A 7772-nucleotide genomic window follows, 5' to 3' on the forward strand; every position below is an offset into this window, starting at 1 on the left:
AAGACTTGATCCATTCGGGTCGGGTCGCTACAGCCATGAGAGTCCACCATATCTACCTATGGATTGAGTAAGATCCCTCAAGTAAGTTGTCATCGTTGCAAGCAATAAGAATTTCTCTCTAAATATGTATGGCTTGTTAGTGTGAAGAAAATAAGCTTTATACGATCTTGTGATGTGGAAGAAATAAAAGCGATGGACTGCATAATAAAGGTCCATATCACAAGTGGCAATATAAAGTGACGTTCTTTTTCATTAAGATTTCATGCATCCAACCATAAAAGCACACGACAACCTCAGCTTCTCTCTGCGAAGGGCCTATATTTTATTCTTGTCTTATACTTCATGCAAAGAGTCATGGTGATATTCACCTTTCCTTTTTACATTTTATCCTTTGGCAAGCACAATGTGTTGGAAAGATCCTGATATATATGGCTAATTGGATGTGGGTTTTCATGAACTATTATTGTTGACATTACCCTTGAGGTAAAAGGTTGGGAGGCAAAACTATAAGCCCCTATCTTTCTCTGTGTCCGATTAAAACTTCATAACCATAAATATCGCATGTGTTAGCAATTGTGAAAGACTAAATGATGGTTGAGTATGTGGACTTGCTAAGAAGCTCTTATATTGACTCTTTCCTATGTTACGATAAATTGCAATTGCTTCAATGACTAAGATCATAGTTTGTTAGTTTTCAATGAAGTTTCTGATTCATACCTTAGTATGTGAATGAATGGTTACTTTAGCATAAGAGATCATATGACAATATATATATGTGTGTGTTGTTGTTGTTGTTGTTGTTGTTCTAAGAATGATCATGATGCCCTCATGTCTGTATTTTATTTTATCGACACCTCTATATCTAAACATGTGGACATATTTTTCGATATCGACTTTCACTTGAGGACAAGCGAGGTCTAAGCTTGGGGGAGTTGATACGTCCATTTTGCATCATGCTTTTATATCGATATTTATTGCACTATGGGTTGTTATTACACATTATGTCACAATACTTATGCCTATTCTCTCTTATTTTACAAGGTTTACATGAAGAGGGAGAATGCCGGCAGCTGGAATTCTGGGCTGGAAAAGGAGCAAATATTAGAGACCTATTCTGCACATCTCCAAAAGTCCTGAAACTCCATGGGAATTATTTTCAGAATATATAAAAAATATTGGGTGAAAGAAGTACCAGAGGGGGGCCACCCACCGTCCACGAGGGTGGGGGTGCGCCCCCTGCCTCGTGGGCCCCTTGGTGGCCCTCCGATGCACATCTTTGGCTATATGGAGACTTTCGTCAAGGAAAAAATCATAAGCAAGCTTTTGGGAAGAAACTCCGCCACCACGAGGCGGAACCTTGGCGGAACCAATCTAGGGCTCCAGTAGAGCTGTTTTGCCGGGGAAACTTCCCTCCGGGAGGAGGAAATCATCACCATCATCATCACCAACGATCCTCTCATTAGGAGGGGGTCAATCTCCATCAACATCTTCACCAGAACCATCTCATCTCAAACCCTAGTTCATCTCTTGTATCCAAAAACCTCAGATTGGTACCTGTGGGTTGCTAGTAGTGTTGATTACTCCTTGTAGTTGATGCTAGTTGGTTTACATGGTGGAAGATCATATGGTCAGATCCATTATGCATATTAATACACCTCTGATTATGAACGTGAATATGCTTTGTGAGTAGTTACGTTTGTTCCTGAGGACATGGGAGAAGTCTTGCTATAAGTAGTCATGTGAATTTGGTATTCGTTCGATATTTTGATGAGACGTATGTTGTCATCCCTCCAGTGGTTTCATGTCAACATCGACTACATGACACTTCACCATTAATTGGGCCTAGAGGGAGGCATTGGGAAGTAATAAGTAGATGATGGGTTGCTAGAGTGACAGAAGCTTAAACCCTAGTTTATGCGTTGCTTCGTAAGGGGCTGATTTGGATCCATTTGTTTCATGCTATGGTTAGGTTTACCTTAATACTTCTGTTGTAGTTGTTGGAAATATGCCCTAGAGGCAATAATAAAATGGTTATTATTATATTTCCTTGTTCATGATAATTGTCTATTGTTCATGCTATAATTGTGTTATCTGGAAATCGTAATACATGTGTGAATACATAGACCACAACATGTCCCTAGTGAGCCTCTAGTTGACTAGCTCGTTGATCAATAGATGGTTACGGTTTCCTAACCATGGACGTTGGATGTCATTGATAACGGGATCACATCATTAGGAGAATGATGTGATGGACAAGACCCAATCCTAGGCATAGCACAAGATCGTGTAGTTCGTCTGCTAAAGCTTTTCTAATGTAAAGTATCATTTCCACAGACCGTGAGATTGTGCAACTCCCGGATACCGCAGGGATGCTTTGGGTGTGCCAAACGTCACAACGTAACTGGGTGGCTATAAAGGTGCCCTACGGGTATCTCCGAAAGTGTCTGTTGGGTTGGCACGAATCGAGACTGGGATTTGTCACTCCGTATGACGGAGAGGTATCTCTGGGCCCACTCGGTAATGCATCATCATAATGATCTCGATGTGTCTAAGAAGTTAGTCACGAGATCATGCATTGCGGAACGAGTAAAGTGACTTGCCGGTAACGAGATTGAACGAGGTATTGGGCTACCGACGATCGAATCTCGGGCAAGTAACATACCGATTGACAAAGGGAATTGTATACGGGATTGATTGAATCCTCGACATCGTGGTTCATCCGATGAGATCGTCGTGGAACATGTGGGAGCCAATATGGGTATCCAGTTCCCGCTGTTGGTTATTGGCCGGAGAGATGTCTCCGTCATGTCTGCATGGTTCCCGAACCCGTTGGGTTTACACACTTAAGGTTCGGTGACGCTAGAGTTGTTATGGAAATTAGTGTGCGTTTACCGAATGCTGTTCGGAGTCCCGGATGAGATCCCGGATGTCACGAGGAGTTCCGGAATGGTCCCGAATGCTGGAAGTGTTCGGGGGTTTATCGGTATTGTACCGGGACCACCGAAGGGGCTCCAGAGGTCCACCGGGAGGGTCCACCTGCCCCAGAGGGCCCTATGGGCTGAATATGGAGGGGAACCAGCCCCTAAGTGGGCTGGGCACCAAACCCCCCTAGGGCCCATGCACCCAGGGTTTAGGGGAAACCCTAAAGGGGGCACTCCGCTTGGCTTGGGGGGCAAGCCACCCTCCTTGGTCGTCGCCCCCTCCCCTCTAGATCCATCTGGAGGGGGCCGGCCCCCCTCTCCCTTGCCACTATAAATAGAGGGGAGGTGGGAGGGCTGCCGCACCCTTCCCCTGGCGCAACCCTCTCCCTCCCCAACACCTCCTCCTCCATAGTAGTGCTTGGCGAAGCCCTGCCAGAGAACTGCAAACTCCACCGCCACGTCGTCGTGCTGCTAGAGTTCTTCCTCAACTTCTCCTCTCCCCTTGCTGGATCAAGAAGGAGGAGACGTCCCCGAGATGTACGTGTGTTGAACGCGGAGGCGCCGTTGTTCGGCGCTTAGATCGGAATCAACCGCGATCTGAATCGCTGCGAGTATGACTCCTTCATCCACGTTCTTGTAACGCTTCCGTTTCGCGATCTTCAAGGGTATGACGATACACTTCCCTCTATCTCGTTGCTAGTCTCTCCATAGATTGATCTTGGTGATGCGTAGAATTTTTTTAATTTCTACAACGATCCCCTACAGTGTCATCATGAGCTAGGTCTGTGCGTAGTTTCTATGCACGAGTAGAACTCAAGATGTTGTGGGCGTCGATTTTGTCAATTTACTTGCCATTACTTGTCTTATCTTGATTCGGCGGCATCGTGGGATGAAGCGGCCCAGACCGACCTTACACGTACGCTTACGTGAGGCTGGTTCCACTGACTGACATGCACTAGTTGCATAAGGTGGCTAGTAGGTGTCTGTCTCTCCCACTTTAGTCGGATCGGATTCGATAAAAAAGGTCCTTATGAAGGGTAAATATAAATTGGCATATCACGTCATGGTTTTGGCGTAGGTAAGAAACGTTCTTGCTAGAAACCTATATAAGCCACGTAAAAACTTGCAACAACAATTAGAGGACGTCTAACTTGTTCTTGTAGCATATGCCGTGTGATGTGATATGGCCAAAAGGATGTGATGAATGATATATGTGATGTATGAGATTGATCATGTTCTTGTAATAGGAATCACGACTTGCATGTCGATGAGTATGACAACCAGCAGGAGCCATAGGAGTTGTCTTAATTTATTATATGACCTGCGTGTCAATGAAAACGCCATGTAATTACTTTACTTTGTTGCTAACCGTTAGCCATAGTAGTAGAAGCAATAGTTGGCGAGGCAACTTCATGAAGACACGATGATGGAGATCATGATGATGGAGATCATGATGATGGTGTCATGCCGGTGACGATGATGATCATGGCGCCCTGAAGATGGAGATCAAAAGGAGCAAAATGATATTGTCCATATCATGTCACTATTTGATTGCATGTGATGTTTATCATGTTTATAATTGCGTAGAACGACGGTAGCATAAATAAGATGATCCCTCACTAAATTTTCAAGAAAGTGTTCCCCCTAACTGTGCACCATTGCGAAGGTTTGTTGTTTCGAAGCACCACATGATGATCGGGTGTGATAGATTCTAACGTTCGAATACAACGGGTGTAAGCCAGATTTACACATGCAAAACACTTAGGTTGACTTGACGAGCCTAGCATGTACAGACATGGCCTCAGAACACAAGAGACCGAAAGGTCGAACATGAGTTGTATAGTAGATACAATCAATATGGAGATGTTCACCGATGATGACTAGTCCGTCTCACGTGATGATCGGACATGGCCTAGTCGATTCGGATCATGTATCACTTGGATGACTAGAGGGATGTCTATCTGAGTGGGAGTTCATTAAATAATTTGATTAGATGAACTTAATTATCATGAACTTAGTGTAAATACCTTTACAATATGTCTTGTAGATCAAATGGCCCATGCTAATGTTGCCCTCAACTTCAATGCGTTCCTAGAGAAAACCAAGCTGAAAGACGATGGTAGCAACTACACGGACTGGGTCTGTAACTTGAGGATCATCCTCATAGCTGCCAAGAAAGCATATGTCCTGGAAGCACCGCTAGGTGAAGCGCCAATTTTCCCAGCAACACAAGACATTATGAACGCCTGGCAGCTGCGTAGTGGTGATTACTCCCTGGTTCAGTGCGGCATGCTTTACAGCTTAGAACTGGGGCTCCAAAAGTGTTTTGAGCAACACGGAGCATATGAGATGTTCCAAGAGCTGAAAATGGTTTTCCAAGCTCATGCCCGGGTCGAGACATATGAAGTCTCCGACAAGTTCTACAGTTGTAAGATGGAGGAGAATAGTTCTGTCAGCGAGCAGATACTCAAAATGTCTGGGTTGCACAACCGCTTGTCTCAGCTGGGAGTCAATCTCCCAGATGACGGGGTCGTTGACAGAATCCTTCAGTCGCTCCCACCTAGCTACAAGAGCTTTGTGATGAATTTCAATATGCAGGGGATGGAGAGAACCATTCCTGAGGTATATTCAATGCTGAAATCAGCGGAGGTGGAGATCAAAAAGGAACATCAAGTGTTGATAGTCAATAAAACCTCTAGTTTCAAGAAAGGCAAGGGTAAGAAGAACTTCAAGAAAGATAGCAAGGGAGTTGCCGCACCCGGTAAGCCAGTTCCCTGGAAGAAGTCAAAGCATGGACCCAAGCCTGAGACTGAGTGCTTTTATTGCAAGGGAAACGGTCACCGGAAGCGGAACTGCCCCAAGTACTTAGCGGATAAGAAGGCCGGCAATACCAAAGGTATATATGATATACATGTTATTGATGTGTACCTTACCAGCACTCGTAGTAGCTCCTGGGTATTTGATACCGGTGCGGTTGCTCATATTTGTAACTCAAAACAGGAGCTGCGGAATAAGCGGAGGCTGGCGAAGGATGAGGTGACGATGCGCGTCGGGAATGGTTCCAAGGTCGATGTGATCGTCGTCGGCATGCTACCTCTACATTTACTTACGGGATTAGTTTTAAACCTCAATAATTGTTATTTAGTGCTAGCTTTGAGCATGAACATTGTATCTGGATCTCATTTAATGCGAGATGGCAACTCATTTTAATCTGAGAATAATGGTTGTTCTATTTATATGAGAGATAAGTTTTATGGTCATGCCCCGCTGGTCAATGGTTTATTCTTATTGAATCTCGAACGTGATGTTACACATATTCACAGTGTGAATGCCAAGAAGTGTAGGGTTGATAATGATAGTCCCACATACTTGTGGCACTACCGCCTTGGTCACATTGGTGTCAAACGCATGAAGAAACTCCATGCAGATGGACTTTTGGGGTCCCTTGATTATGAATCATTTGACACATGCGAACCATGCCTCATGGGCAAAATGACCAAGACTCCGTTCTCCGGAACAATGGAGCGAGCAACAAACTTATTAGAAATCATACATACTGATGTGTGCGGTCCAATGAGCGTGGAGGCTCCCGGTGGCTATCGTTATGTTCTCACCCTCACTGATGACTTGAGTAGATATGGGTATGTCTACTTCATGAAACACAAGTCTGAGACCTTTGAAAAGTTCAAGGAATTTCAAAATGAGGTAGAGAATCAACGTGATAGGAAAATAAAGTTCTTACGATCAGATCGTGGGGGAGAATATTTGAGTCACGAATTTGGCACACACTTAAGGAAATGTGGAATTGTTTCACAACTCACGCCGCCTGGAACACCTCAGCGTAATGGTGTGTTCGAACGTCGTAATCACACTCTATTGGATATGGTGCGATCTATGATGTCTCTTACCGATCTACCGCTATCATTTTGGGGTTATGCTTTAGAGACTGCAACATTCACTTTAAATAGGGCTCCGTCGAAATCCGTTGAGACGACACCGTATGAATTATGGTTTGGAAAGAAACCTAAGCTGTCGTTTCTCAAAGTTTGGGGATGCGATGCTATGTCAAGAAACTTCAACCTGAAAAGCTAGAACCCGAGTCGGAAAGATGCGTCTTCATAGGATACCCTAAGGAAACTATTGGGTATACCTTCTACCTCAGATCCGAAGGCAAGATCTTTGTTGCCAAGAATGGATCCTTTCTAGATAAAGAGTTTCTCTCGAAAGAAGTAAGTGGGAGGAAAGTAGAACTTGATGAAGTACTACCTCTTGAACCGGAAAGTAGCGTAGCTCAAGAAAATGTTTCTATGGTGCCTGCACCGACTAGAGAGGAGGTTAATGATGATGATCAAGGAACTTCGGATCAAGTTTCTACTGAACTTCGTAGGTCCACAAGGACATGTTCCACACCAGAATGGTATGGCAACCCTGTCCTAGAAATAATGTTGTTAGACAACGGTGAACCTTCAAACTATGAAGAAGCGATGGCGGGCCTAGATTCCAACAAATGGCTTGAAGCCATGAAATCCGAGATAGGATCCATGTATGAAAACGAAATATGGAATTTGACTGACTTGCCCGATGATTGGTGAGCCATAGGAAATAAATGGATCTTTAAGAAGAAGACAGACGCGGATGGTAATGTAACCAACTATAAGGCTCGGCTTGTCGCTAAGGGTTACTGACAAGTTCAAGGGGTTGACTACGATGAGACCTTCTCACCCGTCGCAAAGCTGAAGTCTGTCTGAATCATGTTAGCAATTGCCGCATTCTATGATTATGAGATATGGCAGATGGACGTCAAAATGGCATTCCTTAATGGTTTCCTTAAGGAAGAATTGTATACGATGC

Source organism: Triticum dicoccoides, chromosome 5A (assembly GCF_002162155.2).
Source record: "Triticum dicoccoides isolate Atlit2015 ecotype Zavitan chromosome 5A, WEW_v2.0, whole genome shotgun sequence".
Classification (NCBI taxonomy): Eukaryota; Viridiplantae; Streptophyta; class Magnoliopsida; order Poales; family Poaceae; genus Triticum; species Triticum dicoccoides.